Below are 9,900 nucleotides of genomic sequence, written 5' to 3' on the forward strand. Positions count from 1 at the left end.
ATGTAGCTCTAGGCAAGACTTCCAAAATGCAGAACAAAAGCAGTGCCACCAGCAATGTGGGATTCGTGTTCCCCAGCCACATTCTGTTGCACATTTGTGGCACTTTTCTTTCATCAAGTTTGACAGGAATGCTGCCATCCTACAACCCCAATTCTTCGCACAGCTCTTCTAGCAACCTTCAGTGGTTGCAAAAGTGCTCTACTTCTAAGAAACACTAGCACTCCCCAGAGAGACACCTGTGTGTCAGGCAGCAATGGAGCCAAGATGCATATTCCTTAGCACACATGATGAGAAAGGCACCATGTAGTAGAGACGCAACACTCATCCAACATCTGTCTTTTGGGGTACCGCATTCAGACAACGTACAGAAACATGATCACCTCCTACACCATTGACCTATTTTGCTGATCACACTACTGACATCTTTACACCAGTTGCGACCCCACTGATTTCAACACAGAATCACAGAATTACCCAGGTTGGAAAAGACCTTGAAGATCATCAAGTCCAACCGAAGCCTAACCATAGTACCCTAACTCTAACAACCCTCTGCTAAATCATATCCCTGAGCACCACATCCAAATGGCTCTTAAACACATCCAGGGACAGCAACTCAACTACCTCCCTGGGGAGCCTATTCCAGTACTTGACTACCCTTTCTGTAAAGAAGTGTTTCCTAAACATAACCAATGACTTGGATTAGAAGATTTTAGTTTCACTCCAATTCATGCTGCCACCCAGTTTGCAAATATGATGGTGTCTGTGGTGCTGCATGGCAGAGGTTGAACATTGACTAATATGAAATACCAAAACAAATCCAATCCACAAAGTCATAGAAAGTAATAAATTCCATCTTGTTTTTACTTTCTTTCCAATAGTAAAACACTACTTACAGCAATGCCTTTTTAAAAAAGAACTACTCTCCAAGAGAAAGGAAATTTTGACCACATAGGTAATTCATTACTTAAATCCTCAGTGACCGATAACTTGTGGATAAAGAATGTTTTCCTCATTTTTAACAATGAAAATGTGGTACCTGATGTATGTTGATCATCTTTCCAGTTCTTTGTAGTCTTTCTACCCCCTCTTGCTTTATTTTGATTATCTTTCTGCATTTATACTAGTAATACAGTAACATTGCACCATCTCCTACAGCTCTGTATGCTATTAACAGTGTCCAAGACAAAACCAGGCACAGGGAAAGTGCAGTGCACTATCAGCTGAAGTTATAGCAAGTAATTGCATGTGCTTTGATTCATTGGCTGAAAACAGTGAACAGCAAAAAATACACAGCCTCACCTTCCATTTTGATAAAGGAATTTGAGAAGAGATTTCAAGATTGCCAAAAAGATCATCATTTTCGGGGTCTATTTGCAACTCCATTTTCAGTTGACATAAATACATTACCTGGGAACTTTCAAATAGAGTGTACTGAGTTGCAATCAGAAATTCAACTCAAAAATGTGACCATGTGTCTTAACTAAGTCCTCACTTACCAGAGAAAAACATCTCTCACTTCACAGTCACATCTTATTCATGTCATCACTTTTTGGCAGTACGTACATTCATGAACAATTACTTTTAAGGATGAAGTACCACAGGAGGAAAATGTCATCAAAATCTCCCCCTAAGAATTGCAGCCACTGCCATCCAACCAGACTGATTAATTCATTCACATGAACAGGGTCAAATATCCCAATCATTCTGTGTTTTTGTTATGCTCTTGTTCTTTTTTAAAGAAAAAATATGGAAGATTCAAATAAGTTTTGTTACTTATATACACAAACTATATATTTTATGAGGACTGCTCCAAAAGTAATGCCTGCTATTTTATTATACTGGCCCACAGTTTCAGAGGCAGATGTTAGCACAGCAGTAAAGGTTGAACCTTCCCACCAATATTCTGTTATACATTATTGCTGTGTGACAGATGACAGCAGAGGGGCCATCTGACATGGCAGTATGCATGAAGCAAAGGTATGTTACTGAATTCCTCTGTGCCGAAGAAGCGGCACCCAGACATTCATCAACACTAGTGGATGTAAGCATAGTGAGGGAGTGGGTGGTACATTTCAGCAGTGGTGACAGCAAAAGAAGGTCTGGTGCAGATTTGTACAAGCACAGCTCACAGGCTCTTGTTCATTGTTAGTGAAAATGCATAGCTAAGGGTGATGATTGTGCTGAAAAACAGCATTTGGTAGCTGAAATTTTTCTCTATTAAATAGTTTTGTGCTCTTTGCATCAATTGTAATTTCCATGGAAATAAATAGGAGGCATTACTTTTGGAGTAATCTTGTGCACGTGGCCCACGGCAACTCCTCTTTACTTAGTGTAGCTCAGGCAAGCCAAAGGTTGGACACCCATACCTAAGCTGGAAGAGCATCAAACATATTTCCCAAATACTCATTTGCTTTTGCACCTTATGATGAGCTGAAGTTCAAGTTTTGCTGACTTTTGGGACTTTCATTAAACATGTTTGTATTTTAAGCTTTCCTCTGCCAACTGCAAGGTGAGACATTTCAATCTTTCTGAATAGAAACAAAGTCAAAACACTTGGAATTTATCTAGTATCTTCTGAACTTCAAGCAAAGTCTCTAAAGACCGTCAGTAAAGTTTTGTGATGCAGTGCTGTATTCTTCTATTGCTCTGAGGGCAAATGCCAAGCCCCAGTACCATCAGAAAGTAAGGCTTTTTCCAGTACAACTTATTAGCATTATACATGTGAAATCAGACAGGAAAGCTTGGAACTAGAGTCTTCACTCAAAGTGTATAGCAAGCACGCAGTAAAACAGAAATGGAAACTGCACTATGAATACATAGTTTGGCTTGTTCTAGGTCCCACAGAGCACTGTAATCCATTAGTCAGCCACACATACCGCAGTGCTGAATGAGCTGGGCTGTGAGCCTGGCAAAAACAGACACATTGCCTGTGTTAAGTGTATTTACGTTGCGCTTGTACAACACCTAGCCAAGTCTTGGGTACATAAGATACCACCTTTCATGGTATTTCATAAGATGCTGCAAAGTCAGCAAGCTTCAATAATTCTGGAAAACAAGGATCTTAGCATCACTGCAGGGTAGATTTGGGGCTCATGACTTGTGCACTGGGGAACTGAGCATTGACTATGATTTATTTGTCAGCGCACTATACTGACAGACAAATCAGCCAGAGAGCAAGTAAAAAATAAAAGGGCAGAAGGAAAATAGTTGGGTTTGAAATTGTTCTGAAAATTTCTGATTAAAAAATCAATTACAAAACAAAAAAAAACTGTTGTGTAGTGTCTAAGGCTATGTATACGAGGCTGCAGCAAGGAGCAAAGTCATTTATCTTCAAGGCAGTGATCACAGACAAAAGGGAGAGTCATTTTTTTCTCCACTCAAAAATCCTAGGCAAATTGAGTTGTTAATTTGATTTTACCACTTTCACGATATCCCTCCAATTACTGGTCAAATAGTTTTGCAATAACAATTTTCAAATGACTTCCAATACTCTCTTCTCAGAAAAGCTGCATCATGAGTTTTAAGATTACAACTAACAGCTCAAAATAATTTAACAAACAGCAGAGAGGAAGAACACTGAGTGCAGAAAGAGAAAAAACAAGGAATCAGCAGACTAATGTTCAACTCCTCTGTCTCAAACAATTAGCAAAGCACCTCCTTAGTTTTTAAACAAGAGAGACAACAATCTTTTCCTGGGTAGTGTACTGTCTGCTTGCTCTTTCAGACATAGTACAATGTGAACCTTCCCATCTTTCTGCTCATATAAGGATAGGGCAGAGTAGTCACTAGCACCCTTCACAGAGTCAGCAATAAGAAAACAGCTTGTGATATTGGGAGAAGGCACTCCGGGAACGCAGCTGGATGAAAACTTCATTACCAATTGTCTTTTCCATGTTCTCAGTCTTTGCTACTGAACTCAGAACACTGAAGGGATGGTTCTGCTCTGATTAACGCTGTGCATCCTTTCTGGATCTCAACCCTCACTGGCTGAGCTTCAGGTCTGTAGCTGATTGGAAAAACATGGATAGGAGTAAAAACAGTGGGCCCTTCCAGCTGCACACTGTCCCCACAATGTTCACCCTGCCCATCCACTGACTCTGCCTGTGTTCTCCCAGAAACTTGCTCTCAGACATGCTCAGCCTGCCCTAAGTTATCCCTCCTCTTCCTCCACAATACGCCCTGCTGTTGGGATTTATGGTACAATCACAGTGGCAAGTAAATATTCCTAGTTCCACAACAATGTACACCTGCACTCACAGCACATTTGGAAAGACCCAGAATGTTAAAACCTTTAAGTGTCAATACAAAAGAATAATTAAAATTGCAAGTGGATCACCAACGCCACATGTATTTCAAGTCAAAAAGTGGTAACAAACATCATGGATCAAGCTCCATTAAAACAAGAACTTGTATGTCCATTGTCATCTTTCTGTTTTCTCTTGTTGTTCTTTTTCTTATCTTTTTAAATATCAAGAAAACGCCACCTCTCCAGCAATATTTCACTTTCAGACAAAATTTTCTCTTTTTTTCAAGCAAAATATGAAACCAACATGATTTGACTTTTGAAAAACTAGCAATAATGTCACGCTTCTAGTAACTATCTAACTTAAAGGGAAAAAAAAAAAATTGTCTTTAGTATTTTTTGAAAGACGTACAGCTTGTAAATTAATAGAACACTTACTCTTGTACTAATGAGAGGAAGGGTCTCATTATCAGACCTTCGCCAACTACAAATCCAAACACCAACAGATGTGGATCAGTGCTTATCCTTACCAAGCACAGGAGCTAAAGGCAGCAATGACCCACACAAGCATCTTAAAGAAAGATTTGTCTTGAAAAATGATTGCATAAAATCAGCACCTTCTTATTCAGCAGACTAGCGTGCCGTGTTTATTCACACACATCTGCTCATTTTCTTATGAAAAATGGGCTTTTCACAAGCACCTTCTGACAACTATTGGCACAGATCCCCAGGACTGAACTTGAGTCTATTCTCTCTTGGAATGACACGAATCCTTTGAATTTTCTATCAACTCCTATGCTGCCAGCTCTAACAATTCCAAAATTGCAAGTTAGACTGTAGAACTAGCAGACTGGCTTCAAAAACCAAGAGATTTTAATGAAGATGGGAAAAGAAAGAAAGACAAGTCCTTTGTCTGACTCTTTGTGGGTTTGTTTTAGTTTTGTTTGTTTAAAAACCTATGCTTGACGTAAAGTGATTTCCAGGTACCTCTTTTGGTGCTACCAATTTAGTCAACTGAACTCAGAAACAAAATCAAGGGAAAAACTACTTACAAAAAATACATATATTTATATAAATTTGCAAGAGATGGGTGCTCAGGGTAGCGTAGACTCAATGAGGCTCTAATCTGCTCACTCTGAAAGCAATACACAAACACGACACCAAGCAAGTCACCATTCAAAGCACAGTCTACTCTCAAAGCTTTGCAAGCAAGCCTGATCCCTTGGATGTAGACTATGAAAATCAATCTATGAACTACAAAAACTTCCTATGTAAAAGACATCCAGTATTTCTCACATGCAACATTTCCCATTGTTGACACTGCAGAGGCAACTGGGTCCAAGCTCAGCCTTTAACTATAATGCAACACCTACAACAGCAGTCTAGGCCATAGGTCCTGCCGACTACAGAGAATAACAGAATCATAGAATCTTCAAGGTTGGACAAGAACACAAAGATTATCCAGTCCAACCACCATATCCACTAAAACCATACTGCTAAAGAAGAAACAATATCTCCCTGCAAATTGCCAAAGATCCTTGAATACCTTCTTCCTGTTGTGAGCAGCTTGTCCAGGGAAAGAAAGAAAAGTGAGATGGCTCCAAGCCTCTTTGCTTTATAAAGACAATTTACACTGAAACCCACTGAAATTAACACTGCCAGGAGCTTCTCTTTCAAAGCAGGTGTTTCTGTGCATATGAATACCATAAATCAAACACTTTTTAGTGTGAAAAACTGTTCATATAAATGCTAAAATTAGTGTTTACATCCCTATCATGCCAGAATAATGTATTTGAGTAAAACAGTTACAGAAAATTTTTTACACCATACAATGCATGGCATATTAGACAGAAGTGTGAGCCTTCCCTTCTTTCATGCTTGTGAACATCAGCAAGGAAGCTAAAAAGAAAGTGATTTAGAAATACATAATATTGATGGAACTCTGCTCTTTCTGTATCTTTATCTTATGCTATCATGAGGCAGCTGGGAGACTACAGAAATAGCTTTCAAGTGATTCCTTAGGTGGACTTGTGTTTAGCACGTGGGATGTACAGTTCTTGTGTCACATTCTTTTTTTTTTTTCCTCCTTTCTTTAAATAGCAAACTGTAACACACATAACAGCTCAAGGGATGCAAAACTTTGAAGAGGAGAATGGGACAGCCACTGCTGAATGGATCAATGAGTAATCAGGAATATCAGCCACTCTCCCACTGAGTAGAAGTACCTCAGTTAGTGGAGGCATAACTGCAACAATACTCTCTCAAGACACCAAAGGAGCCTTCACATGATGCTGCAGCATTTTAATTAAGATAAGCATAGCTACCTGCACACTTATTTACATTATATAGCGCATAACATTCCTAGCAGTCACACAGTGTCCAGTGCTGACACTACACAAATACAGGGCAGGAACATACTATGGTCCGATTGCCTCAAAACAAAAAAAAAGGACAAGATCCATGAAGTGTTGAGCTTTTAGGTGAGCTCTGAACCAAAAAATAAAAATAATAATAAAATAACAGCCACCAAATTAAGGCAGACAGTTTAGATGTGATCCTCACTTCCTAATAATAACAATAATAATGAGCCCATCATGGTGACGCACCTCACAATCTTGCTTCCAGTGAACTGAATAGAGATAAACAGAAATAGGCTTCACAAGAAGTCAGAATATTAAAATCTGTTCAATTATTCGCTCTATCAAACAAGATGATGTCCCTGAAAGAAATTCTGTGAGAACAGTACTATGGTTTGTAAACCCTTCTTGTTGTAGGGTCAGGAGGAATTCTCTGTCTTAACATACAATTACACTTAATGGGAAATGTTTAATTAAATTAAGAAATGGAAGAAAATTCCCTCAAGGCTACAGGAACTTACGGCATTGCAGTAAGACTAAACAAGGCTTAACACGCTATAGGACACACAGGGCCAAAGTTTCTGGTCTATTTTTGAAATGTTACAGAATCGGTAATTAGAAATGGGAAGTGTTAAATACACTGATGCCAGGTTCACAGGGGGAAATCACATCAAGTGATAATTAAAGGGCTTCTGTTACTGTGGTGCAACACTCACAGTTTTAGGAATAGACCAAAGTGCTTCATTAACATCTGGACTTAGATCTGGGGAGCCTAAACCAGACTTGCAATTAATAGCAACAAAACAGATACAAGTGGAAACTCTGATTGTTTCTAAACACAGATGTCCATCCCTTGCTAACAAGAGGGTTATATTTAAGCATTTCAATCACACGCAATTTCTGGTGAAATCCACATGGACTGTTTGTACATTAGAGGTAAAAATGCCCAGTAACCAAAGGGAAGGGTGTTGTGAATTACTTGTAAAGAACCATAAGATACATTCCTCACAAATGTTATCTAACTTCATCTTCACCACATAACATGCTCACATCACCAGCATGCCACCAATTATTGGATTTACTCCACAAATACAGAAAGCTGAGCCACTCATTTTACTGAGATAGAGTCAATCATGGCAGCTGATGGCCTGCTTTCAGGTTTTCAAGAAATCATCACCAGCACTGCTGAAGTTTCAAATAACATTTGGGTGGAAGGACAAGGAAAGGATGAGAGAAATGCTTCTTTAATTACACTGGAGTATTTCATAAATTCCCATCAATTTTTGCTAACTATCTTAAGGTTCACTAACATTTTAAATGCTCCTAAGCATCTTTCAAATGTACTTCTGTGCCACCACCAAGTCAACTCCTGCACCTCTACAAACTAGTAACACACCTCAAATCTAAGCAAAACTTATCCAGATAAGTCTATTCAGCACTAACAACCAGAGATTTGTATCATACTGGAAGACTACAGAAACTAGTTTTCTACAACCTAGAAAATTATAGCCAAGCACAGCCACAGTTATGAAACCCGTGGTCTTATGAAGACAATCATTCATCTCTCCTTTCACCAAAATTCTGCTTTCTCTGTCATTTCAGAAGCACTCATAAATCATCCCAACATCAAACAAAGCCTCCGCTGTACTAACAGCAAGGATAATAAAGGAAAGAGGATTTTAACAAGACACTCAATTATGCTGTACAATACAATTCCTGAAGGGCTTCTTTTGACTATTTAAGATTTATTTATTTATTTAGTCATCTTGCCCCCATAATTTGTTTGGGGCCTTTTGTGGTGGTGGTGGTGATGAGTTGGTTTTCATGTTGTTTTTTTCCTTTCACTACTTCTCCTACACAACCAGTTAGGAGAGCGTCAAAATACTGGAAACTTCCTTTTTCACTAGAATAACATACTTATCCCACTACCCCAGCATACAACAGCTTACATGAAGGCACCTATAAAACCTTCAAGATGAGTGCCTTGTGGAAGGAGAAATTAGCACTATTCATGTGCAATACCCACTGCAGAAAACAAAATGTTTTTTAACAAATCATTTCTAACAATCTAGTGCTTCCTCATTGTTCCTGTACTCCTCGTACCACCTCCTTTATTTATTTCCTGCTTATTATTTCTTTTCTGAAGTTCAGTACGTAAATGAAGGATATTAAATAATTAAGGAGGCTTTCAGGTATCAGAAATACTTCATTATAAAAGACAGTAGAGTGTGTTTGTAGAGGGTAAAGTGTCTGTCATCTCTGAACAAATTTGAAGGATCATACCAGGTTAAATACTTACACTGGAGATTGATGAGAACACAGAAAAAGCAGGTACAGTTATTTTCTAATAACAGCAAGAGTGAAAATGAGATTTAAGCTCTACCTCCAGCAAGAAGATCCTAAAATAGCTTAATTTGCTGCAGAATTATAGTTGGAGCACAAGTTGTGCTACTCACAACAGTTCTGAGTTGTTTTTGTTTGTTTGCCTTTTAGTTTTTAAATACCATACTAATTATTTGCTTCTTCATCCTAATAGAGCTTTTGCTCTCATCCTATGCCACACACAAACCCAATGGTAAGTATGAATGTCCCTTGAACTTGCAACAACAGAGTACCAAAAGCCTGCTGATTGTGATCCTGCTCTAATACTGCACAGTAATACAACCATACAATTATACAGTCAATAGGTAAACAGAGGTTAAACAGATGCTTTGTATGAAAGATCATTGTGATAGAAAGATAAACTATGATAAATGGAAAGTACTCACCAATGTTGAAGGTTTGCAGTAAACTCCACGCAGGAGCAATCTCCAGAAAAAGAGACCCTGCCTTAGTGGTAGTCAGGCCTTAAATGAGATCTGAGAGAGGTGGAGCCATGCTCCCCCCCCTCCGGTAGCACGGCTGAATTACCTTCACCTGTGCTCCGCCAGCTGACTCAAGTGATTAATCAGAGGTTCAGGCTGTGATCAACAGTTTCCCATACAAACACTTGTGTGACAAACTCAGCCATCTAGATACTCTTCGAATTATGAAGCAGTTACCAGCAGTTTTAAGACTGCATCTAAAGATCCTTTTGCTTTTGTGAGATGTAACAAAAATCATCTCACAAGCTGTTTTTGTCAAATGCTGACTATTTTAAAGCCAAACTTCTTTAAAACATTTCAGCTTGGATTCCAGAGTTCTGTAGATGCTGGCGTATATTAGAGCTTCTGTCCACAGTCATTTCTATGGCACAGTCAGATCACCCAGTGCATGACATCATGGCACACAGAGCAGCACCCACATATTGAAAGGGGTTCC

General features: G+C 38.9%; 1 long non-coding RNA gene across 1 annotated transcript in view; it reads right to left on the minus strand.

Annotated features, from left to right (window-relative positions):
- Nucleotides 1–9,412, minus strand: part of LOC140252315 (uncharacterized) — a 52,841-nt gene extending 43,429 nt beyond the window's left edge. The window contains exon 1 of the long non-coding RNA XR_011903604.1: nucleotides 9,369–9,412. This is a non-coding gene — a long non-coding RNA (uncharacterized lncRNA). The remainder of the gene's footprint in view (nucleotides 1–9,368) is intronic.
- Nucleotides 9,413–9,900: the final 488 nt, after the last annotated feature.

The sequence above is a fragment of the Excalfactoria chinensis genome, chromosome 4 (assembly GCF_039878825.1).
Source record: "Excalfactoria chinensis isolate bCotChi1 chromosome 4, bCotChi1.hap2, whole genome shotgun sequence".
NCBI classification, from domain to species: domain Eukaryota; kingdom Metazoa; phylum Chordata; class Aves; order Galliformes; family Phasianidae; genus Excalfactoria; species Excalfactoria chinensis.